The sequence below is a fragment of the Neomonachus schauinslandi genome, chromosome 8, assembly GCF_002201575.2.
Source record: "Neomonachus schauinslandi chromosome 8, ASM220157v2, whole genome shotgun sequence".
NCBI classification, from domain to species: domain Eukaryota; kingdom Metazoa; phylum Chordata; class Mammalia; order Carnivora; family Phocidae; genus Neomonachus; species Neomonachus schauinslandi.
The window spans coordinates 90100166-90126845 of record NC_058410.1 but is presented as its reverse complement, the minus strand read 5'-3'; the positions used below and the strand labels follow the sequence as shown (position 1 = coordinate 90126845).

General features: G+C 34.9%; 1 pseudogene; it reads left to right on the top strand.

The window, feature by feature from the left end:
• The first annotated feature begins 10727 nt into the window (after positions 1-10727).
• Positions 10728-10928, top strand: LOC123325529 (annotated as a pseudogene).
• The last annotated feature ends 15752 nt before the right edge of the window (positions 10929-26680 follow it).

Genomic DNA, 26680 nt, shown 5'->3' with positions numbered 1-26680 from the left:
AAAAGCTTAAATTTATTAACACTGTGAACATAAGAACTAAAAATAATAACATCTATTGAGAAAAAGTTGGAAAGAAAAGGTGGTTCAGGGAATTAATGAGAAGATTCATCTTTCACATGAAGAACCAATAACTAACATCTATAATAAATTCACAAAACTCAAAAGAGCAAATAAAATTTTTGAATGAACAAATAAGGCATAACAGAATAAAATAAGGAACTATTTAAAAATTTTTGTCTCTATTTAGCAGACTTGAAAGTAGAGAATCCGTTGTTTTATATTGGAAGTTGTTTTGATTTTATTTACCACATTTAATGCTCAATTTGTTTTCTGTTTGTTTTTAAATATTGTAACAATTTCCATAACATTTTGTGAAAATATCTCCTCTCTCATGAAATACTTGAATTTAAATGGATAAATATATGAAAGGTTAGTGTGAAACTCATAAAAATGACTAGTTCTGTGACTATCATTAGGTAAGCTAGGATATATGGTTCTCAGTTTTATAATCAATACAACACAGAAGTTAAACCTCAATTTTCTATATAAAGTTTTCAGTGTTATATTCAGCCATGATTCATTTAACATCATTCTGTGAATTATTCAATTATGCAAAAGAGATTTTGTAGCTAATTCAAAAAAAATTTATGATATTTTGAAGTTAATTTATAATCAGTACCTCTACTTGAATATTTTAATAAGATAATAGTGGCTTTCTACAAAAATAAAGAACCATATAGCAGTAGAAATATGGATATAAGAAGAGAAAAATAAATTCCTTTAGGAAAAGTTAAAAGCTGAAGAACTGTGAAATATCCTTATCAATCTCTTGAAATTTGAAATATAAATAAATAAATAAATAAATAAATAAATAAATAAATAAATAAATATACACACACACACACACACACACACATACAACCAAACTGTTTGAGAACCTGAAGGTGACATTTCTATTCAACTCAGTTATAGATACAATAGTTTATATGCCAAAACAGAGCATGATTTCCATTTTATGAAAAAAAAAAAGATTGCTTCCTTTAACTGTGAGAAAATGTTTTATTGAGTTTCTGTGCATCTCTCTCTTGCTATGATTATAGAAACAAGGGATTTTTTCAGAGAAAAGCTTGAAGTAATGTTCTCTAAAATTATGTTTTAGTGTCTGGTTTATGTATCTCCAGATCAAACCAGCTGGGTCACAATTACACAGTGTTTACTATCTTTACGTCTACTTACTTCTATAATCCCTGTAACAACCTTAGAAGGTAGGTACTGCTCTTATCTCTATTTTAAAGGTGTGGGATTTAGATAAATAGAGGTTATATAAATTTGCTTATGTCTCTCATCTGGTAAGTGACAGATGTAATTCAAATCTGAGCACTCCGCTGTCAGATTTCTTATTCTTTATACTTTATTCATTTTAATGGCATCTCTCACTCTGTAGAATCACCCCATATATTTCTGGTTATTTGTGCCAATAGACTAATTCATTTTTTTTGTCTTTGTCTTTGTCTCCTGACAAGGATTTTTAGTCCCTAAAATGTGAAGAAGCCTTTTCAAAGTTCATTCCAAAAAGCTGAGGCAGGAGCTCCAAAGCAAATCAGTCCAGGTTCCCTATAATTATACCACTAATCCATTTAGCTATCTGCCCACTCATTTGTGTGTATCAGTCAGGCCTATACTTAAGAAGAATTGAGAGCAAGTGAAATAGAATATAGAAATTTAGTCTCAAAGTCAAAGCTAGAGAAAAAAAAATGTTGTGGGTTTATAAAATGAATTAAAGAATATGGCTAAAAATGCCATCTCTTAAGGACTTTAGGTGGTCCGCTAACTTGATCCTAATATTTCTAGCACACAGTATAGAAGAAAACCTGGCCAGTTACATCATTAGCAGTGCTCATTACCTAACAATGCATTGTTGATTCAAGAAGAAGAGTAATTGCTCTTGATCCTAAGGCCAGAAGGAAATGTCACAAGAGGGTCTTCCTAGAGGGGATGTGGGTAATTTTTCTAAGACATCCTTGCAGGTGACACAAGATGGGTTTCGTATAACTGTTTCTTAAAGTTTGCATCAATATAATCTGTTTTTTATGCACACTAAAGTTCAAACAAGTAAACATTATTCCATAGGAATTTAGTACCGGTTTCTTCTTAAGTATATTTAGAAATGCATTATGGGATACCAAGGCACAGGTAAATTTAGATCTTCCCTAAAAGGTGTTTTTTTCCTCCAGTCCAATTTTTGATAAACATTGACTAGAAGTAAGTTTTAGATTATATTAATATACACTGGAGGCACTGGTATGTTGCTTTTGCTCTAAAATCAAAACTCCATGCTTCAGCAAACAACTGAGTTTACACAAGTATTCAGAACAGGGTGATGTGATTTTGTGGAAACTGAAAAGCCTATTGACGAAGCAAAAGTCTCACCAAAGTTAAACAAGCAAGAAAAACTTGATTCAAGGCTATTGTAATAGAGAAGAGAGGTCAGAACTCAGTCAGAGCTTGGCTACACTGTCACAAAGGATGAGAGAGTTTTTAAGAGCTATGACCTATGATCATAACCTATGTGGCCTTGCTAACTGGCCTTCCACAGAAGAAAAGTAAACTCTCTCAATCTTCAGGACAGGAGGCAGTTTGGATGAAGTGCTCTAAGAAAAGGGAGAAGAGCGACCTCTCTGGTGAAGCCACTTGGATTCTGTAGAGGAGTGGAGTGAGAAGAAAGGCAAGAAGGCAGGAAGAAGACTGTCTACACTTTGGTCAATCTACAAGAAACCTGAAGGCTGTCTTGGCCTTATTAGTCTTGTGTCTTGGGACTGATAAGACACTGTATGAAAATTCTTACAACCCTGTAGTTGCTAAAGAGTAGAAGGAAATAAGAAAATAGTAATTTATATTCTTAACATGACACTTCTCACATTCTGGTGAAGTCTGAAAATGTGAGTCTGTCTCATCTCCACACTTGGTGAACGAGAACACCAAGTCCTCCCTCAGGTTATGATTCCTAAATATGTCTCTGAGCTGTCTGATCCCAGTTATCTCTAATCAAACTGAACGCTATACTGCTACCAGCCTATATTTCTAAAAGACAAATTTGATGGAATTTCAGTCTCCAACTGATCCCCGCCCCTCATGCATATTTTGAAGCTCATCATTAATGCAGTCCTAACTCATGAAGACAGAGGATTTATCATCTCAGAACATCCCAAGTGTTTGACAGATACCTACCAGTAAGGCTTCTTCTTCTTTTTTTTTTTTTTTCAAATTTGACACTTTAGTTTTAAAATTCATGCAAATCTTGCATTTTACAACCATATTTAATCCTCGTTAAGATATAGATTATTCTATAGCACAGTACATATAAATTTGTATAGAAACTTGACAAGATGATGCTTCAGTTACTCTTGTGACTTTCACAAAGCCTTACACACATCCCCTAGGGTATAGTGCTCTAGCCTGAGAAGTACAGACTTAGAAAATAAAATAAAAAGCTTCCAGTATAGTCTCTACAGAAACATCAAAACCTGCACCTGGCCTACCTTCTAAGTAGTATCTCTCTTATCCTGCTCTTTTTTTCATGCATCCTCTCCTCCAAGCAATACCAAACTTTTTAAACGCCTGTGATCTTACCTGGTTCCTTTTTAAAACTTTGATGAAAAGTCATCTCAGGGAGCCTGTGCCTATTTTTTCCGGGTACAGGCCATTTCCACCTTCTATATTATTTATACCTTCCTCTGTAGGCAGTTGCTTATGTATCTGTCTCCTTAAAAATCTAGGCTTATAAAAGGATAAAAAGTATATATATGTATCCATTCTGGCATCTCTGGCACTTGAAATAGCTACTCACACATATTGGTGTTCAAAAAATATTTGTTAAATGAATGAAAAAATGACTGAATGTCCATAAATGGCAATGGTATTGTATCTCTAAAGGACAGATAATCATTTCCAATCCTGTTTAGGGCAATTCATTAACAAAACACTAAAATTCCAAGTGATGTAATGAATATCATGAAGTTTGTCAGGAATAAAATTTATGATTGACTCTTAAATTTCTGATTATGTTACACATGATTTGACAACAATAAGCTGCATTTAAGGTGTGCATGTATAAGACTTTAGAGCTTTCATTGCCAAAATGTAGATAGGATTCAAATGAGATTTCTAATTTGATTCAGTGAGCAGAAACAAAGTCTCCACTTGTTTGACAAATAAATTATTAAGCATAACCAGGTGGAATAAATTCAATAAAATAGTATCTGTGCATCTTTTTAGTTTGTGAGTTTTCAGATATACAAATCGAATAATCAAGCATTCTATATCTTATTTGAAAATAAGTTTTAGATGTTAATTTCTAAATAATCTTAATTTTCTTTCTTCATGTATTTCCAGGTCTATATTTCAATTCTAGCTAAAACACACACAGATTCAAATTAGTTTTCCTTTTCTATGTTTAGCTAGCTTTTTATCTGTTTCTTGATATTTTCTTCAGCCCCGTTTCTTCATTTGTTTGTTCCATCTGGGCTAAATCAGACTGTGATAGGTTTCTCTTACAGAAACCATAAAACAGGAATGATCCAGTGACCAAAAAGCAATCCTAAAAATCAGATTCCTGTTTCATACATAGTATCTCCAACATCTATGCTTTCTTTACTCTGTCTCTTCAATTTCTTCATACCCCTTATCTTTTGTGATTTGCCGAGATGCTAAAAATTTTTCCCATCTTCTCCTGTCTAGTGATTGTTATCATTTTTTATTTATTCATTCTTTCATTTAAACATACATTTTTCTACCTACCATTGCCAGTTCACTTAAGTAAAACTATCCATTGATTTATAGAAAACATCAACCATTCCACCACTTCTACGTAACAGACTCCCAAGCAAAATATATATATATATATAATATATATATATATAACAATATGTATTATATATATATGTAAAATATATATATCAAGGAAAATTTTAGAATAGGAACTTAATTCATTTAAAAAAAAACTCTAGATTTATTATAAATAAAGATTCTACTGTATAGCATGATATGTTAGGTTTCCTCTTAAGTAGAAAAGAGGGAGTTAAGGAATTCAGTACTACTTCTGTACTTCTGGTGATACTGGAGTAGAGAGTCTGGCCAGGAAGGTAAGGGAAAGGGTCCTTTAATTTCAAATCAAGTCAAGACTGTAGCTCTTTCATTTACAGCCCAGATCAGAGTCGATGGCCAAGAAATGTGATCTAAGGGCTTAGGAGAAAATCAACACTTCCACCAGTGATGGATTTAAATGAGGTAGAGACCTACAGTTAAAGGAAGTATGTTTTCTCTTCCATTCCTCGTTTCCACTTAGATGAACCCTGCCTTAAAACTCTTGGCCTCTTTGTTCTTTCTATTACACCTCCTCACAAATAGTGCAATGAGTTACCGGGGTGGTAGAAAACACCCTTGGTTCAAAGATTTTAGTGTAAGTGGAGCTAATCTTTCAAAAGTCCAGTTTGCAGAAGACTTGATCACTGTGTCTGACAGTACTTGTAGGAGGCAGCAACCTAAGTACCGGCTCTGCAGACTGGATATACCCCTTTGGATTCCACACAAAGCTATATCCTTCTAGATATTATCACTGTTAAATTTAATACTTTAATTCTCTGTTGGATGGATGTGTTATTATTATACATTAGTTAAAACTCAGACATCAAAGAAAAATTCTATTTCTTGGTTCAAACACTCACAGATCCAACAGGATTAATGGTGATATGTTTATCTATAACACAGGAATTTACTTACCCTCTATTCCTTCTACAGTATTATATACTTTAGGACAGTTATAGATTCTATGAAGTATCTGGAAAAATTGTATATTAGGGCCTTGAACTGAAAGCTGAGTACCTAAGATACTGGAACAAGGTGAGATTAGACAAAGGCTGCTGCTTAATTTTGATATCCACACACAGATGTGGCCACAAAGTCCAGTCACTAGACACGGAAGCAGCAGGTTGACTTGAGACTTAATTCCTTATGTGAATGAATCCCCAGGAAGTCCTAGGTCTAGTTCTCCCTAACTGAAAGTCTCCGCATACTGAGCCTGCAGGTGTCTAGTAACTGATGGGCAGTAGTATATATAGCAGGTGGAAACAAATGGCCATGCATGAAAAATTTGGGGTGACACAATAAGATCATCACAGGGACTTTCTTATGAATTGGAAATACACTCACAGCTGTGGATATGTTTTATTGACTAAAAATATTTCCTTCACAGATTATAAACTGCTGATTGGTTTTTACTGATTAAGCCTTTTATTTTAGTCTTGAAAATTAAATCACAGGATATACTTACTAAAAGTTATTTACCTGAGAAAGCAAAACTTAAATGAAAAGATGCACAATCAGATTTATTTGATCCTTTTTTACAGTGTTGGCTGCATATGTCTAGGAAACTTTTAGAACTAGTACTTGGCCTAATAAACTCATGCTTCGAACAATATAGAGAAGAATATGAGTCACATAGTTTAGTTTTCAATCCCAACTCTTCCTATATTCCACCCCCTACAGCCATTGCTATAAGGACAAATACCCTAAATATCAAAGCATTTGCTCTTTGAGATATTTAAAGATATATACAATTTAATGGTATTAGTGCAAAATAAACTTTTTGGCTATCTTTAGTTTTTGTTACAGTGCCTTAGCTGAATTAATTCAATAACAACCAAAAAAATAAAGTGTCTAAGGGCATTGTTGTTTATTGGTGACAGGCTATTTTTAAAACCACGGAATCTTAACTTGGGTTAATACCAAGTCTTTATCCTTGATCTCACAGAGGATTCTCATAATTAATGGATGGGTAATGAAATAATCTATTTCTTAATAAATGTTAATACTTTTCACTGTCTAAACATAAATATTGTTATTAGAACTCAGATGAAGTTGGTGAAATTATGTAAATTTATTAAAGCTGTGAGACACATAAATGTTAGAAATCATCTCTGATTGTACCTTTAGCAATTTTGAACCTATTTTCAGGTCATGAACAATTGGTAATAACAAGATTACTCTTGGTAATTATACACTTGCAGATTTCTTAATAATCTATCAGGTGGAATAACAATATGGAAACTCATTTTCCTATAATGCTTAGTCTCAGAAATGAATATTTTTTTTCTGTATAATGAAGCAGGAGTTTATTAGGCATGTCATCAGAGTTGAAAGGAAAAGTACAACAGACCTATTTCATGGTACAGTAAACTTTATATCTGAGAGCACTTCAGAAAGGAGATATTAGATTTACAGAAATAATCTTGTTTCAGTTTTTAGTCAAAATTACAACACATTCAAAAGTCTGAGTACAAATTGATTCAAGCTTGAATTCATCAGGGAAGCTATCTAAATTGTTTAGATTGTATGCTTTCAAATCAGTTCCTTTCTTAGTAGACACTTGCTAATCATATACTAATCTCACTCCAGTGAAAGTATTTATTCATTCTCAAATAGTTACACATAGCATTAATGAGATACAGTGCATGCAACAATTGGGAGATGGACTATGTAATATCTACTCAATCCTGGAGGAATAGCAAATGGGATGGGTCATTCAAATATGATGTCATATTTAGCATGTAGAATTCTTATTCTTGAAAGGACATAGCACAGAAAGTTAGTGGTCTATTTCCTAATTCTACTTTATGTAGTTTATGAAAATGGCCTTGTTAGAAAGAAAATGGCAATGTATTTCTCAAGAATTAAGATATCTACTTCCATCACCACTAATCCTAATGATCTGTGTCTGCTGGATTAGAATGAAGGAGGGAAGACAAGCAGAGGGAAAATTGAGTATATAAAAAAAGGAAGAAATATATATATATATATATTTTTTTTAATGCTGAATTCTTTATATATATATATATATATAAAGAATTCAGATGGAAATTTCAATTTCTAGACTAACTCAAAGACCTCAGCACATCATTTTTAAAATCAGGATTAAAATATATATGTCTAAACCAAAAAGAGGATATTCCTCTGACTCTCTGGACATACATAAATGATTGTATGTTTATGGTCCCTGAACAAATGGTACCGAGGACAGGGACTAAAGCAGGAAAATACCATCTTTAATGAAATCTAAGACATGAGAGATTAACTAGATGCACCAGAAATTGATAAACATATCATCAACTATTGGGTATTCTCTGGTTTTAGAAATGATAGTATGTGAAGAAATGCAAAAATGTGCTTTAGATTGCATAAAATACTATTGCAGTCAAAAATCAACGACTGCTATTCTGGTTGTATCAGTTAGGGAATAGAGAGGAGACAGAAAACACTTTAATAATTTAAAAAGGAAAAAATTAATATAAAAAATATTCACTAGTAAAAATGATTAACTACTAAAAGGAGTAAAGGGACTTCTGAAGAATATTTGCATTAGAGCATTCCATGTTCTATAATACCCACTATGGCATGAAACATACCCAACTAGGTGGACAGAAAAATGCAAGCAGAGTACCATGGCAGAGAGAAGACTCTCCTCTCCCAAAATTAACATTTTAAAAAAATATGTTACTACTTGGTTTTTATACTTTTAATATCTGGTGTCACACATTATGGAATTAGTATAGATCCAACTAATAATTTAATCATAGTTTCAGTAAAGCAGCTTAAAGAGGCGGCTGTTAATTCTACCACATGGTAGGAAGTTAACAGTGTGAAGGTAGTGTTAAAATCCTCAATTGTACTGCTGTTTCCTGCTCACTAATCCATATTCATGTAAAAATCATAAGCTTAATGGTAATTAGTGACACTATATACACTCTTATTGCTAACTTTTCTGATCCTCTTAGAACTTTTCCTGCAGTACTGAAGTGTTTAATGCCTGAGAAGTCTTCCTTATTCAGTCCTAATTCTGTTAATGCCAACATTTCTTTGGACCACCCATGATTCCAGTGCATGTCTCATTTCCTCAACATCCTATTGTCCAATGACCTTTACATCCAATTCACATCAGCTACACCCTCCCATGGATAAGCCGTGGCTATTGTCCTCACTATCACAATACAGACATTCTGCAGATATATTATTTTTCAATTAATAATCTGTGATCTCCATCACCTATCCTTATTGCTCATTCTCAGTTTCTCCCACTACACTTTTTCTTTGAAGTCTAGATCTTTGTACTTTCTTTTCTTTCGCTCCATAAAATCACTCTCTTGCAAATATTTCAATTCCTTTGTGGTTTTCTTTAGTAACATTCACCAGGTAAAGCTTGGTCAGTGTGCCCACACATGGGTTTCAGGTTGGCCTAGATACCGAACCCTGTGTCCCATGGGCAGGTGGCAATTTCCAGATTAGCCACATATTATAAGCCAGCAATCTCTGGCTTCAAGAAGGCTTATCAGTGTATATAATGTGTCATAAGATGTTACTGATTTTTATGTGCACTCTGGTGTAAAAAAAAAAATGTTGGTAAACGTTGTTTTGAATCAATGCAATAATCTAATTTGCTGATGGTCAATTAGCAGAACTGAGCAGAATATTCTCCAATATCCATAAAATCTGATGCTGTTCATGAACCTTCTTAGACAAATTTCTCTATACCCCTTTAAACTTTAGTCTTGCTAACATGACACCCTTTCAAGAGATGACCTAACTTTTTATAACTTTTTATTCCTCACAGAGAACAGCAATCATAGAACTCCATAAAACTCATAAAATTTTAATCTTCGCATTTTACCACATTTGCTCCTCACTGTCTGCCCCCATCAACATACTCATGCTTTTCTTTTTCTTCCCCCTGAAGGGTAGTATTACTCTTACACATGTGGTTGTTAGCCTTTCCCACAGTTCTGGGGGCTCCTCCTCTATTATTTCTTCTCTTATCTCTTGAATCTTTAAAATTTCCCTTTAATTGTTTTCTCTTATCAGCATTTAAAAATGTTCTGCTCAAAAAAAAAAAAAAACAAACAAACATTGTTCATCATCATTTTTTTTTCTTTCCCTCTTTTTGCTGCTAACCTTCTTAAAAAATTTATCTACACCCATTTCCTTATTTGTACTCAATTTCAGTCATGGGACAAGTAACTTCTGTCCCTTCTCTCTACAGAAATTGCTTTTTGCCAATGTTACAAGACATCATTAACGATAAATCCAATTTGTCATGTTTGAGTCCCTATCTTAGACAATCTTGAAGTGGCATTTGTTAGTATAGATTTGTGTCTGCTATTTTAAATGCACCCCTCTCCTGGCTACAGTTATTACTGTTTCTCTCCTTTGCCTAATGTGTTTTCCCGATGTAGCTCCTCCTTTTCTACTCCCATCTTAAATATTGCTATGCCTCAGCTTCTGTCATGGGCACTCTTTCTCTTCTTAATCTGCACACATTTCCTGAGCAAACTCATATATTATGCTTATGAAACATTGTTTTCAAAATTTTTAGAAGCAAATGACCCCAAAGGAGATATCCTCAGTCCAATTTTGCTTTCTGCAGTTCAAAATCCCCACTTAAAGATTTATTTATTTATGAGAGAGAGAGAGAGTGCACACATGGGGGGGTGCAGAGGAAGAGAACCCTTAAGCCAACTCTCTGCTGAGTGTGGAGTCAAATGCTGGGCTTGATCTCAGGACCCTGAGATCATGACCTGAGCTGAAATCAAGAGCTGGAGATGTAACCGACTCAGCCACCCAGGTGCCCCCAAAACCCCCACTTAAAATGGAATATCTAGACAGTATTGAAAAGTAACTTGAGCTTTGCGCAGTGGCAGTATCGTAGCCAATGAGGTTTATCCAAGGCGCGATTATTGCTAATTGAAAAGTAACTTGGGTGTGCTATGAATATCTCAAATTCCATATACTCCAAACTTCATACTTCATCTATCTCACCAAATGTTTGCTTTCTAAGTCTTTCTCATGAATGACACTAGTTTTATAGAGATTCTGCAGCCAGAAACCTGACATCCCCCCTGCCAGCACCTGACTTTCATTAAGCAATGTGTAATTAACATTCAGTAATTTCACCTCTCCCCTTATCTTGGTTCAGATATAAGGTCAGAACAATTCTTAAATAACTTCCTCTTCCACCTACTTTTCCTTCACCACTGCAACTACCTAGTTCTCAATGACATCAAATCTCCCTTGAATTACAGAAACAACTTTCTAAGTGGCTTCCTTGCTTTATGCCAAATGCATCTTCCCAATCTGTTCTGCATCCTGAAGCCAGACATACCTTTCCCCCAAAGCAAGTATCAGCATAACCTTTGGCAGGATAAAACTGTTATATGTGTGTTCAGTTGCTCTTAAGATACACACATAAACTTGTTAACATGGTTTGTCAGGCTTTGGATAAGGGTCACCCTGGTTAGATCTCCAGTCTGATGTCTTTCAGTCCCTCTTAATCCACACCCAGCAGCTACCCACATATATACTCACATGCACTCACCTTTGGATTCTACTCATACCAATCCTCTTTAAATATCCAAAATATTACTGTCACTCTTACTTCTAGGCTTTTACTCATGCTATTTTCTCAATCATAAATAGATTAATAACATCCTGGCCAATTTCTACTCATTTCTACGTCTTAGTTTAGATGAGACTTGCTTTTTGAAATCTCCTTCTGTGGAGGTCAGTCTGGGTTTGGTCCTTCTTTTTTCTGTTCTTCCTGTATTTTCTTTGCATCTGATGACAACACTCTGCTCTACAGGTTTGTTTTTGTTTTCCTAGCTCTACGGAGGTGTAATTGACAAATAGAGTTGTATTTATTTAAAGTTTGCAATCAGATGATTTGATCTATGTATACATTGTAAAATGATTATCATAAGCCAGTTAATTAACATACCAATCACCTCACATGTTTACTTTTTGTGTGTGAAAATGCTTAAGATCTATTCTTTTAGCAAATTTCAAGTGTACAATGATATTAACTGTAGTCACCATGCTATACATTAGATCCTCAGAACTTATCATCTTATAAATGAAAGTCTGTACCCTTTGACCTGTGTATGTCCCCATTTCCTCCACCACCCAGCCCCTGGCAATAACCAATCTACTCTGTTTCTATGAGCATGCTTTTTTATTTCTTTTTTTTATTTTTAAGATTTATTTATTTGAGATAGAGTGGACAAGTAGGAGGGGCAGAGGGAGAGAGAGAGAGAATCTTAAGCAGACTCCCTGCTGAGTGAGGAGCCCCACGCAAGTCTCCATGCGGGGCTCGATTTCACGACCCTGAGATTACAACCTGAGCCGAAACCAAGAGTCAGAAGCTCATCCAACTCTACCACCCAGGCACCCCATAGATTCCCATTCTTATCTTCTTTATCTATCCATTGACAGAACTTAGGTTGTCTCCATATGTTAGCTATTATGAATGATGCCGTCATGGAGTATCATTCAGCCATGAAAAAGAAGGAAATCCTGCCATTTGTGATAATATAGATGAAACTGGAGGGCATTTTGTTAAGTGAAATAAGCTAGATGGAGAAAAGCACACAACATATAATACCACCTGTACATGTAATCTAAAAAAAAAAAAAAAAAAAAGAAAAAAGAAATAAAAAAAGTGAAAAAAAAAAAAAGGGGGAAAAAAAAAAAAAAAAAAAAACCCCTCTAAAATGAAAAAAAAAAAAAAAAAAAAAAAAAGCAAACTCACAGTAACAGATTGTAGAGAGTAGAATGGTGGTGACTGCCAGGGTGCCAGAGGCTGGGTGGAGGGGGAAATGAGGATATTCATATGAGATATATATACATATATCATACATATATCTAGATATGTCTATATGTATATAATAGTGTGTGTGTGTATATATATACACACTCACAATGGAATATTGTTCTGTAAGTTTCTGTTTACCCGTCTGTATCTCCTACTCAACTATAAGCAGAACTCTTTTCTCTACTGTTCACTATTTAATTCTCTATGCCTATTATCAATTTGATTCAATGAGTATTAAATGCATAATTTTAATTATAAAATAAGGATAAAACAGAAAATAATGTTAAAATGAATGCTGTTTTACATTAATGAGAAATTATTCAAATATTTATCATTTTTTATTTCACAATTTATGTTTAAAATGACATTTGCTATCTTATCTCTCTTCCTTAGGATGTACGTAACAAAATCAGGCATTCATTTATCTCCCTTGGACACACTGTTTTCACTTTCACTGTAACAAAGACTTTTTCAAAGCTGCATAAAAGGAACGTATTTTTAATGGATAATGGCAAAATATATAAAGTATTTATAACAGGCTAATATATATATGTGCATATATATAAAATATAATTTAGAAAGAAAAATGTTTACTTAAAAGAATACAAGAAATTGCAAAGTCACTATACAGATCAAAAATATTAATATATAAACTATCCAATAGGAATTTTAATTTTCAGCCTATTCAATATCAGAAAATTTGGAAAATGCACATAAAATTAAAAATACAGGAAAATACTTCTAAATAATTAGAATAGGAATATTCCACTTTAGAAATGGGATTTTGGAGAAATGATGGTAGTATTGTGATAGTTTTTAAAGTTCTTTGAATATCCACCTAAAATCAGACAGCATTAGATAATATAACCAAAAACCCATGCACAGCATTTAAAACAAAATTTGGTGACACAGTATCCCCACAAACATGCACACACTCCACAAACAACAGCTATTAAATATATTCACAAGAACTAAGAACTATGTGCCACATGCATCTGTTCAAGTGATAGCCATAGGAAATAACAGGGCGTCTTACAGACCTGAAGATAAGAGAATCCCAAAATAGTTATCATGTATTCACTGGAAAGCATAGAAAGTCAACTTGAAAAAACAGTGAGGCTTAGACCTGTTTGTCTACTCTTATAATGGGTGAGTATATAGGAAGAACAGTCAAAATGCCTTCAGAAACGTGTAGCTGCATAAATTCACAAAACTGCCATAGCTCTCTTCCTGCATAGGGCCCCACACTGGGGAGAAACTGTTCAAAATGGAATAGAAAGTGAACAGGATAGGTACAATAGAGGTGAAGGCGGGAGATCAGACATTCTTGGGGGAGGGGGACAGACCTAGGACATCAGGGCAGGCAAGCCACCATATACTAGAATAAACAAATAAACAAACAACAAAAAACAACACAGGGAGCCCTGTGAGGTAAGGAAAGCTGGCCTGATTTGTCTTTCTCAATGTCCAAAAAAGACTATTAACATAAAAAAATAAGCAACAGAGAATATCAAGGTTAACTCCAATACAAAATTATTAAAAGGAAAAGAATAAGAAATATGATAATATCATTAAGGACAATGAAAGTTTCTGAAATGAAATAAAATGACAGAGATGTTGTCAAAAAATCAGATCAAATTTGCAAAGTATTACTTCAAAATGAGCTAAAAGACATTAAGAAAATAGCATAAGCTATGAATGAACAATATACACACAAATCAGAAAAACTCAGTAATGAGGTCACAGAACTCAGAAAAGAATCAGCAAAAGAAAACATTTCCAAAAAGAACATAACAAAGAATGAACACAACAGATAATTACTTAGGATAATTAGAAGATGGAAAATAAACACAGAAATTAAGAAAGAAATATAAAGGATTGGAGAGAAACAAATATTGAAACTAGGCAACAAAGATTCAATGTATGAATAAAGGGTTCCCTAAAAAATAAAACAAAATTAAGGAAAACAAAAAAACATCAAAAATTATAATTCAAGAACACTTCATTTTAGTAAAATCACTGCAGTTTAAGAGAAAATGCAACTTTTGGCCATAAAGAAAGGGAAAAAAGCAGCAAGTGATTTATAATGAAAAATAATTAGATTAACATCAAACTTTTCAATAGCAATGGTATGGCAAAATACTTAAATATTTAAGTACTTAAAATTTACAATATTTGAGAAAGAAAGAGAAAATGAAAACAAAGGATTTTACATCAAGCGAATGTACTCTCAAGTATAAAAAGCACAGATTTATAATTATCAATACACAAGAATTCAAGGGTTATTATTCCCATGAGCCCTCCCTGAGGAATCCTCTAGAGTCTAAGCTTTAGGCAACCAAAATAATGAGAGACACTAACACAAGAATAGGTTGTTAAGCAGTATACATATATTTACTTGCAGGAATAAACTAAATGAAGGATAAAAAGGAAAGTGCACTGTATATATTGCTAGCAGGTTCAGACTACAGAGATATAGCATAAAAACATTAGAGGAAAATGAAGAAAGCTCATGAACAAAAATTAAAATATTATCCATAACTATGTTGATATTTTGATTAGTATTTTTGTTCTTTTATGTTTATACTGCAGAATAAGTAAATGAGTAATAATGGGATATTGTGATTTTGTTATTCCTTGTATTCTTTTTTTTTTAAAGATTTTATTTATTTATTTGACAGAGAGAGACACAGTGAGAGAGGGAACACAAGCAGGGGGAGTGGGAGAGGGAGAAGCAGGCTCCCCGCTGAGCAGGGAGCCCGATGCGGGGCTCAATCCCAGGACCCTGGGACCATGACCTGAGCTGAAGGCAGACGCTTAGCGACTGAGCCACCCAGGTGCCCCTATTCCTTGTATTCTTGAGACTAGGATTTTAAATTTGGAAGACACAATATACAGACATTATACAGGAGATGTTAGTATAAGGTTCTACAATGCTGAATTTGAATTGGTAGTTCCAGAAAGAATAAAGAAATTGAATTCTGCCACACACTTAAAAACACATTTTAAAAATGGGAACTAAACAGTGGTGTTTAGGTATGCACAACTGAATGAAAAAAATAAGAAATAAAAAAGCACAAAAGTGATTCTGTAAAAATCAGAAGAATGGCTGCTTTTGGAGGAAGGGGTTCACATTGACACTGGCAGGTCTTCAGGGGTAGCTAGTAAAGTTCATTTTTTCTACATGGTTATAAGGGTGTGTTATCTAGTTCACCTTAAAATAACTTATTAAGATATGTATTTAGTTTGTGTGATTTAATGTATTTTAAAAATAAAAACTGGAAATAAAGGGTTAAAATTGCTTTTAAACTTTGAAAGACAAACAAAAATGAGAGACATACAATACCCTTTGAGACTACAATATGTTGATCCCATGGCAAGACCTAACCCCAAACTCTGCAATTATTCATTTCTTCAGTTCCTATTTTTCAGTCAATATAAGAATCTCAGGATCATAGCAGGTGGAGCACTAAGTTTTCTTTTTTTTTTCTCTAGTTGTATTGCATCCAAAAATTATCTTCCTGAGTGAATTTCATACAGTGCTGCCCTCATGGTGCCGATCATGGCCACTCCTACCCAAGGCTTTGGCAAGACCTTGGAGAGACTATGTGGCAAAATGTTACCAAATACTAACATCTCTTAGTGACTACTACAAAGGGAATGTTTAGTAATTTTACAAAGGTTGTATTGTGAAATTCATTCTCAGGGTACATTTCAACCAGGAACTTACCCTGCCCCTTTGCAGTAGGGAGGAGGTGAGCACAAAATGGTAGAGAAGCAGTCTACTAGAGGCAAACGAGGGTGTCAGATCAGAGCAGTTAACAGAACCAAAAGAGAAGCTGATTTGTGAGTGATTAGCCATCGGAGGTTTTAAATGAGAAAACATTAAGGAATATAATTCACTGTCAAGCCAGATGAAGGCATGCCTTTGTTTCAAGAGAAAAAATAAATATGACTAGGTAAACTGATGTGTGCTTCACCAAAGCATATAAAAGCAAAAGAAATATTCAGACAAGATAACTGTAATAAATAAGACATATTATTAGCTAGGAATTTCAGTAACTTCTTATGGAAGAACATGTTGAAGTGGTATTAAAATCACATGATATGATGCAAGCAGTCATTGTGTATAATTACACTAAAATTACTGCCTAATAAAATGTATATAATTTTCATTTCATGTTGTGGATTCTCATCCAATCTTCTTGTTATCGTCAGTATGTTTGTAGGAGGACTTAGGAGTTGTGAACATGAGTTCTTAGTCACTGTTTTGAACATTCTTGTCCCTTTAACACTATGTGTGTATCCCACCGACTTTGGGTACATATGTTGAAAACCAAGGGCGTAATAATCTACCCACTTCTACGATTCACTGATTTTATGATTTAGCAAAAACACTGCCTACATATATTCACAATATTAAATGGTTTTAGTATCACCAACAGCTTAAGAAATTCTTCACATTTTGAAAGCAGCAAATATTGTTGAGGATGGGAACACTATAAACAGTCAAGATTTTTACCTATATATTTTAACTACCTTTTTTATTTTAAAGATTTTATTTATTTATTTGATACAGAGAAAGAGATCACAAGGAGGCGGAGTGGCAGGCAGAGGGAAAGGGAGAAGCAGGCTCCTCGCTGAGCAGGGAGCACAATGTGGGGCTCGATCCCAGGACCCTGGGATCATGACCTCAGCCAAAGGCAGATGGTTAAAGGACGGAGCCACCCAGGCACCCCTTAACTACTTTTTAAACAATTCAACACAATACATATTAGTTAATAATTTATGTGTTTTTCCTTACAGTCTTAGCTTTATTAAAAGCTTTTTATGAGAAAAAGAGATATTTTATTAATAATCTCTGAGGAAATTCAGGTTAATTAAGGTTTACATGAATTCAGAAGATTATACTATTAGGTGTACACAGTGCATTTCTAAATTTTATTGTATAAGTTTGTTTTAATTCAAAAATTTCTTATGATACCACCTTGTATAGAACTTTAGTTCCTGGAGCTGTGATGTATAGTTTTAAGTTATTTAAATTCCAGTTAGTTAACATATGGTGTAATATTAGTTTCAGGTGTACAATATAGTGATTCAAAAATTCATATAACACCCAGTGCTCATCACAAGTACACTCCTTAATCCCCATCACCTATTTAACCCATCCCATCCCCCACCCCCCACCCCCCGGTAACCATAGTTTGTTCTCTATAGTTAAGAGTTTGTTTCTTGGTTTGTCTCTCACTCTTTCTCTTTTCCCCTTTGCTCATTTGTTTTGTTTCTTAAATTCCACATATAAGTGAAATCATATGGTATTTGTCTTTATTTTGTTTAGCCTAATAGTCTCCAGCTCCATCCATGTCTGTGCAAATGGCAAGATGTCATTCTTGCTTATGACTAATATTCCAGTCGTGTGTGTGTGTGTGTGTGTGTATCTTTTTCATTATACATAATGCTGCTATAAACATCAGTGTGCATGTATCCCTGTGAATCAGTATTTTTGTGTTCTTTGAGTAAATCCCTACTAGTGAAATTGCTGGATCATAGGGTAGTTCTGTTTTTAACTTTTTGAGAAACCTCCATACTGTTTTCCAGAGTGGCTGTACCAGTTTGCATTGGTAAGGTAGAATCTGAGTTTGCCAGAGTCTAATATTTCTAAGGAGAATCATATCAACTCTTGGAGAATTGTTAACTCATCAGGTATAACTTGTAGTGAATTGAAAAATTTCATTCGAAATGAAAATTCATTTGATAGGATTAAAATATATAAATATCTGGTTATTTATCTGGCGGGCAGCTATGGTGAAATCCCATACTTTAATTTTTACAGGGCTTGGAAGCACATTCACCAATGTCTACTGCAGTTTTTATCTGACAGAAAAGAAAATCAAACATTAAAACAGTGAATCAAGTTGGATTTGAGGAAACAGAAAGTTACTTTACAATCCAAATGACAACTACACAGTGTATATGTAAGAGGTTGGTACCACCACATCTTATTTTTTTGCTGGGCAGTTTTAAAGGTAAGGATGATAGATAGTAACTGTTATTTATATAAATTAAATTCTCCAAAGAAAAATATCTATAAAAATTGGAAATAAATTTAAAAATACATTTTGTGACACATTTATTATGGCATCTTAAGAAACTTGTTTTTACTGCTGCTTAAAATTAGGAAAAAGGAACTAAAATATGTTTGTGTTATATTTCTGTTATCTTTTGAAAGTACCAACGTATAAGGTACTATTCTGCTTTTTTCATAAAGATAGATTGAATAATGATGAAAAATGAAGAGAGTCAAAATTACAGATGTCTCACTATAATTAGTTTATTCCTACACTTGTGTATATATTCTTATAAGATATATTCCTAAATGATATACATATATTCTTAAATGATAATAGGTATAGATAGTATAACTCTAATATGGTTAATTTATTAGTATTATTTCTCTAAGTCTCACACTAAAAAGAGATATTTCCTTTGTGATTTCTGATTCACTCTAAATAAAAGAAACTATACAGAACAGTCAAAATTGAATAAAAGAGTTCTTATCTTACACACAAACATATAGATCTTCTTATACACAAATTACATAGCACTTCAGAAGAGGACAGGTCAGATCACTTTTTTCCCCCATAGTAAATGATTTCTTTTTACAGATGGTAATAACAGTATTATTTACCATGAATTGAACCTTTATAATGTGGGATGCATCATTCTAATTGCTTCATATATATCCTTTCTCTGTATTTCAGCATATGTTTGTGAAAAACTATCATCATCATAATTTTAAAGATGGAAAAGAAAACCTGAGACTCAGAGAACTACCTTATTTGCTCAAGGTTACATATTTAGAAAGTAATAAAATTATAATCAATTTAGGTTTGTCTGAGTCCAAAGTTTGTTGCATTTACCCTTTACACAGTTAGAGTGAGTTGCTAATCTTTCTGTACTGTCCTTCTCATGTTAGTCCAGCTAAGAAGGCCTGCTGAGTACTTTGGATATTGGGAACCTGTGAAGCAGAAGATGTGTAGAAGAGAGACAGTTGTTGGCCACATCTGAATGAACAGGTATCCATTGACACTAACTATCAGCAATAGGTTCCCCCATCCAAGATACACTTTCCAGATACACCTCACTGGGGCCAACAACAAACCAGGCAGTAAAATGAACTAGGAATAAGGAATAAGCCTTAGAAGAAGAACAGTAGTATTGTTTACACTAAACTGAGGTAGACACAGAGGTGAAATCACAATAATCAGCGAGTATATGGGTTACCCACGCTCACCTGTAAGCACGTACCGCACCAAACATGGAAGCAGCAGAGTCTCACACACAACTCCTCTGGAGCTGCTCATATACTACTAATAGACCAGGATCTACTAGCTCTGGGTCTGAGTGTGAACAAACCCATAGGGGATTGATAATTTTAACAATCAACTCTCAGTGGTAGTGGCCTCTGCAGAATGACATTTCACATTTTTAGTCAAGGAATGCACTTACAAGATAGCTGCTTGAATTAAGGTCTTAGTCTGTCACTATTAAAGAAAGAGAGACAAATAGGAAATAAAATATTCAAATCTATGCTATTGGTTGCATTAGTACTCTGATTTAACAAGCTAAGCTATTAATGCACAGAAGAAAATGCTCTAGGTTTATAATAAAATTGCATGGTATAAACAGAAAAATGTAAGAGCAGCTAATATAAAACCATGAAATTGATAAATAGATTAGATATATAATAGGAATGTTTTAAAAATAGCAACAGAATTACAACTTCTTAACATTTTCTTCTCAAAATCAAAATTAAATTGAAATAAAAATAGTACTGAGGATCTATTATAGAAGAGGCCTATTGAACATAGACAAAAGCCTTCTCATAGATGAGAGTATTTTTTTCTAGATTAATGTCACCTAGATAACAATTTCTTATAAATGCATTTTCTCAAAAGTCAAAACAATCATAGCAATTATTTTTATTTCTTTGATCTGCCTTAAACTTAAGGTGTCTATGTTTAAAAATGTATTATTCTACATTTATAAGAGAACAACTTCAAAATAATTTTTTTTAAGTGCTTTGAGGTAATTCTAATGTTTCTGGGAAAAATGAATATGTTTCTCCCTCAGATGATTTCAATTGTATTTTCCATCATAATAAAAAAACAATGCTTAATATTCACAGATGAAAAACTGTCAGAACATTATACCATCAGACTTCCTGTAAACAAGGCACTTTTGTTATTTCTAATTGATTGAGAAAGTGATATTATTTAACCATAATTGATTTCTCTTTTCTATTTTGTGCAGCCTCTTGATTGTTTTATGTGGTATGTCACTATAAGATGGTTCCTTAATTTAATTTTTGAGGTCTAAACAGCCTTATTGTATTCCAGCAGTCCACATATTTATTTGCCAGCATGCATTTGATGTTTGCAGTGAGATTCTCAAACCATTATTTCATCATTTACTGTAAACAAGTTCCAAAAAAAAGAACAGTAACTTTGATCAGAAATATTACAGTATAAATTAAATATGTATTTGTTAAGTCATCTTTCTTAATCCAAGACATTTTTCTTTAAAGCTCAATTATTGATAAAGTTATAGAAAACAACAGCAAAATAGAAGATGCAAAAACAAAGCAAGATTGCCAAGAAAGAAAATGTTTTTTAAATGATGCTTTGAAAACAAACTGGAGGTCAAGGGAATGTGACTAATATCTGATATTTAAATCAACCTAGGAGAAAAAAAAGATGGTGGAGGAGTAGGGGATCCTATTCAACTGATCCCCTGAATTGAGCTGGATATCTACCAGACCACTCTGAACACCCATGAAATCAGCCTGAGATGTAAGAAGATTTATCTGGAGCTCTACAAACAGAATACCACAGGCAGTTGGTTTTGAGGTATGAAGCAGGGAGCCATGATTTTGTGGGCACATATTGGAAGATAAACAGAAGGGGGAGGGAGCTGCTGGGATCCTGCACCCCTAGTGGGTGAAAGCCTCTCGCACTGGGGATGGGGCACAGACTCGCAGACCAGTAGCAGCGGGAAAGGACTTTAGGGCAGCCCCCCAGACTGAAACCTGGAGTGGCAGGGCCGCCCATGCAAACTGGGGGTGGCTGGTGGTTTTAGAAGCACAAAGGGCAGAGATGTGCCTGGAACTGGAAGCTGAGGGGCACACAACCCAGGATGCTGGAGTTTTTAGTACCACAGACAGAAACAGAGATAGTGTGGCCTGGAGAGCTCACTGAAGAACAGACTGTGATCTCTCTGTTCTGAGGCAGAGGGTTGAAAATGGTCTCTTCTGCTCTGACTCTCAGAAGAGATGCGGAAAGCCGCCAGGGAAAGCCACCAGAGAACAAAAGCCCCCCAAAATCGGTTTTCACTGAGCCCACCCCCCCCACAGGGGGTAGGGCAACTCTGCCCAAACAGGGTTGCCTGAGTAACGGTGCAGCAGGCCCCTCCCCCAGAAGACAGGCTGGGAGAACAAGAGGCCGACCCAATGTAAGGTGCCTACAAAACAGGTGCATCTTGCTTGGGTTGTGTTCAATAATTTGGACTCTGTACATTCCCTCAACCACCCCTCAACAGAATGACTAGGAGGAGGAACCCCCAAAATAAGAAAGACTCAGAGACTGTGACATCTGCCACAGATTTACAAATGGATACAGATATAACCAAGATGTCAGAAATGGACTTCAGGATAACAGTTATGAAGACGATAGCTAGAATGGAGAAATTGATTATTGGCAACATAGAGTCTTGAAGGGCAGAAATGAAAGCTGAACTGGCAGAACTTAAAAATGCTACCGAGATCCAGTCTAATCTAGATATTCTAACAGCTAGGGTAAATGAGGCAGAAGAAGGAATTAGTGATCTAGAAGACTAATTGATAGAAAAGAAGGAAAAAGAGGAGACCTGGGAAAAACAGCTTATAATCCATGAAAACAGAATTAGAGAAATAAGTGAAGCCATGAAACGTTCCAATGTTAGAATTATTGGGATCCCTGAGGGGGTGGAGAGAGAGGACTAGATGATATATTTGAGCAAATCATAGCTGAGAACTTCCCTAATCTGGAGAATGAAACAAACATTCGTGTCCTAGAGGCAGAGAGGAACCCTCCCAAGATCAAGGAAAGGAGACCAATGCCCCGGCATGTAATAGTAAAACTCACAAATCTTAGAACCAAGGAAACCATCTTAAAGGCAGTTAGGGGGAAGAGATTCCTTCCGTACAGAGGGAGGGATGTGAGAATAAGGTCAGACGTATCAACAGAGACCTGTCAAGCCAGAAAGGCCTGGCAAGACTTATTCAGGGTACTAAATTAGAAGAACATGCAGCCGAGAATACTTTATCCGGCAAGGCTGTCATTTAGAATGGATGGAGGGATACAGAGCTTCCAAGACCAGCAGAAACTGAAAGAATATGTGACCACTAAGCCGGCCCTGCAAGAAATATTAAAGGGGGTTCTATAAAAGGAAGAAGACCCCAAGAGTGATATACAACAGAAATTTACAAGGACAATCTACAAAAACAATGTCTTCACAGGCAACATGATGACAATTAATTCATATCTTTCAATAATCACTCAACATGAATGGCCTAAATGCTCCCATAAAACAGCACAGGGTTGCAGACTGAATAAAAAGACAGAACCCATCCATATGCTGTCTACAAGAGACTCATTCTGAAACTAGCGATATATCCAGACTGAAAGTGAAGGGATGGAGAGCCATCTTCCATTCCAGTGGACCTCAAAAGAAAGCTGGGGTAGCTATTCTTATAACAGACAAATTAGGATGTGTACTCCAAAAACTATAAAATACTCATGAAAGAAACTGATGAAGACACAAAGAAATGGAAAAACGTTCCATGCTCATGGATTGGAAGAACAAATATTGTGAAGATGTCAATGCTACCTAGCGCAATCTACACATTCAATGCAATCCCCATCAAAATACCATCCATTTTTTTCAAAGAAATGGAACAAATAATCCTAAAATTTGTATGGAACCAGAAAAGACCCCGAATAGCCAGAGGAATGTTGAAAAAGCAAAGCAAAGCAAAGCTGGCGGCACCACAATTCCAGATTTCCAGCTCTGTTACAAAGCTGTCATCATCAAGACAGTATGGTACTGGCACAAAAACAGACACATAGGTCAATGGAACAGAAAAGAGAGCTCAGAAATGGACCCTCAACTCTATGGTCAACTAATCTGTGACAAAGCAGCAAAGAATGTCCAATGGAAAAAAGACAGTCTCTTCAACAAATGGTGTTGGGAAAATTGGACAGGCACATGCAGAAGAATGAAACTGAGCGATTTCCTTCCACCACACATAAAAATAGACTCCAAATGGTTGAAAGACCCTAATGTGAGACTGGAGTCCATCAAAATCCTAAAGGAGAACACAGGCAGCAACCTCTTCAACCTCAACTGCAGCAACTTCTTCCTAGAAACATTGCCAAAGGCAAGGGAAGCAAGTGCAAAAATGAACTATTGGGACTTCATCAAGATAAAAAGCTTTTGCACAGCAAATAAAACAGTCAACAAAACCAAAAGACAACCGACAGAATGGGAGAAGGTATTTGCCAATGACATATCAGATAAAGGGCTAGTATCCAAAATCTATAAAGAACTTGTCAAACTCAACACCCAAAGAACAAAGAATCCAATCAAGAAATGGGCAGAAGACATGAACAGACATTTTTCCAAAGAAGACATCCAAATGGCCAACAGACACATGAAAAGGTGCTCAACATCGCTTGGCATCAGGGAAATCCAAATTAAAACCTCAATGAGATACCACATCACACCAGTCAGAACGGCTAAAATTAACAAGTCAGGAAACGACAGATGTTGGCGGGGATGCATAGAAAGGGGAACCCTCCTACACTGTTGGTGGGAATGCAAGCTGGTGCAACCATTCTGGAAAACAGTATGGAGGTTCCTCAAAAAGTTGAAAATAGAGCTACCATATGATCCAGCAATTGCACTACTGGGTATTTACCCCAAAGATACAAATGTAGTGATCCAAAGTGGTACGTGCACCCCGATGTTGATAGCAGCAATGTCCACAATAGCCAACCTGTGGGAAGAGCAAGATGTCCATCGACAGATGAATGGATAGAGAAGAGGTAGTATATATACACAATGGAATATTATGCAGCTATCAAAAGGAATGAGATCTTGCCATCTGCAACAACGTGGATGGAACTGGAGGGTGTTATGCTCAGCGAAATAAGTCAAACAGAGAAAGACATGTATCATATGACCTCACTGATATGAGGTATTCTTTTTTTTTTTTTAAAGATTTTATTTATTTATTTGAGAGAGAGAGAGTGAGAGACAGAGAGCATGAGAGGGGGGAGGGTCAGAGGGAGAAGCAGACTCCCTACCGAGCAGGGAGCCAGATGTGGGACTCGATCCTGGGACTCCAGGATTATGACCTGAGCCGAAGGCAGTCGCTTAACCAACTGAGCCACCCAGGCGCCCTGATATGAGGTATTCTTAATCTCAGGAAACAAACTGAGTGTTGCTGGAGTGGGGGGGTGCAGTGGGAGGGATGGGGTGGTGGGTGATAGACATTGGGGAGGGTATGTGCTATGGTGAGCACTGTGAATTGTGCAATACTGTTGAATCACAGATCTGTACCTCTGAAACAAATAATGCAATATATGTTAAGAAAAAAAAAAAAAGAATATAGCAGGAGGGGAAGAATGAAGGGGGGGAAATCAGAGGGGGAGATGAACCATGAGAGACGATGGTCTCTGAAAATCAAACTGGGGATTCTAGAGGGGTGGGGGATAGGAGGATGGGTTTGCCTGGTGATGGGTATTAAAGAGGGCATATTCTGCATGGAGTACTGGGTGTTATGCACAAACAATGAATCATGGAACACTACATCAAAAACTAATGATGTAATGTATGGTGATTAACATAAAAATAAAAAATTAAAAAAAACCAATTGCTAATAAAATTAAGGAATTTGATATCTAAAGTGGTCAGAAGGTAGTGCACTCAATTGATCTGATGTCAAGGACTTTGGTTTTGTTATAAGAAATGCACTCTGTTTAATAGGAACATTCATTAATACAATGTCCAGTATGGTAGCCACTAGCCACAGGTAGCTCTTGAGCACTGGAAATGTGGCTAGTTCAAGAGGATGTACATTTTTTTAATTGATTTACATTAACTTAAATTTAAAAACTGATTCATTTTAGTTACTTGAAAAATTTTAAATATGTTTGTACAACTTGACATATATAAATCTATATTTTCAACCTTAAATTTTATAAAGTAGAAATACAGATCAAGTAATTCCAGTGAAAAATCAGCATCCAAATTAAGATGCTCTGTAAATGTAAAATACTTATCAGATTTCAAAAACTAAAAAAAAAGTATAAATAATTTTAATGTTTCCATATTGATTATATATAAAAATATAAAATATTGGTTTAAATAAAAATTTAAATTCAATATTTTTACTTCTAGTGTAACTACTGAAAATATTATATATGTGGCTCACATTGTATTTCTATTGGATAGTACTGAGAGAGAGAGAATAGAAATCTACAGAGTATTAAATTTATATATATTGTTAAGAATATAATTTAGGCCAATCTATTTTAAATTCACTTACATTTTTTTCTTCTTTCCATAGTCATATCCTTCCCACACTGTTCCCACAACCAGAAATTCTGATAATGTAACCCATAGTGTTGTTTTGATGGGGATAGAAAGGCATAATTGAGAGACAAAAGAGGAAGGTAGAAATATTTTAGACTTTTCTTCTGTCACAGTGTATTATTCTATTTTTATTCCTATCATTGATTAACAAGAAATGGCAAAGAAAAAAGAAAAAAAAATAAGTGGGAACAGAAAAGATTCAAAGAAAAGGGGGAATGCGAGAATATTGGTGTGGAGAACCTATTCTTCCATAAACCTGGCTCCCCAGTGGTCACTGCAAGGTCCATGTTTCCT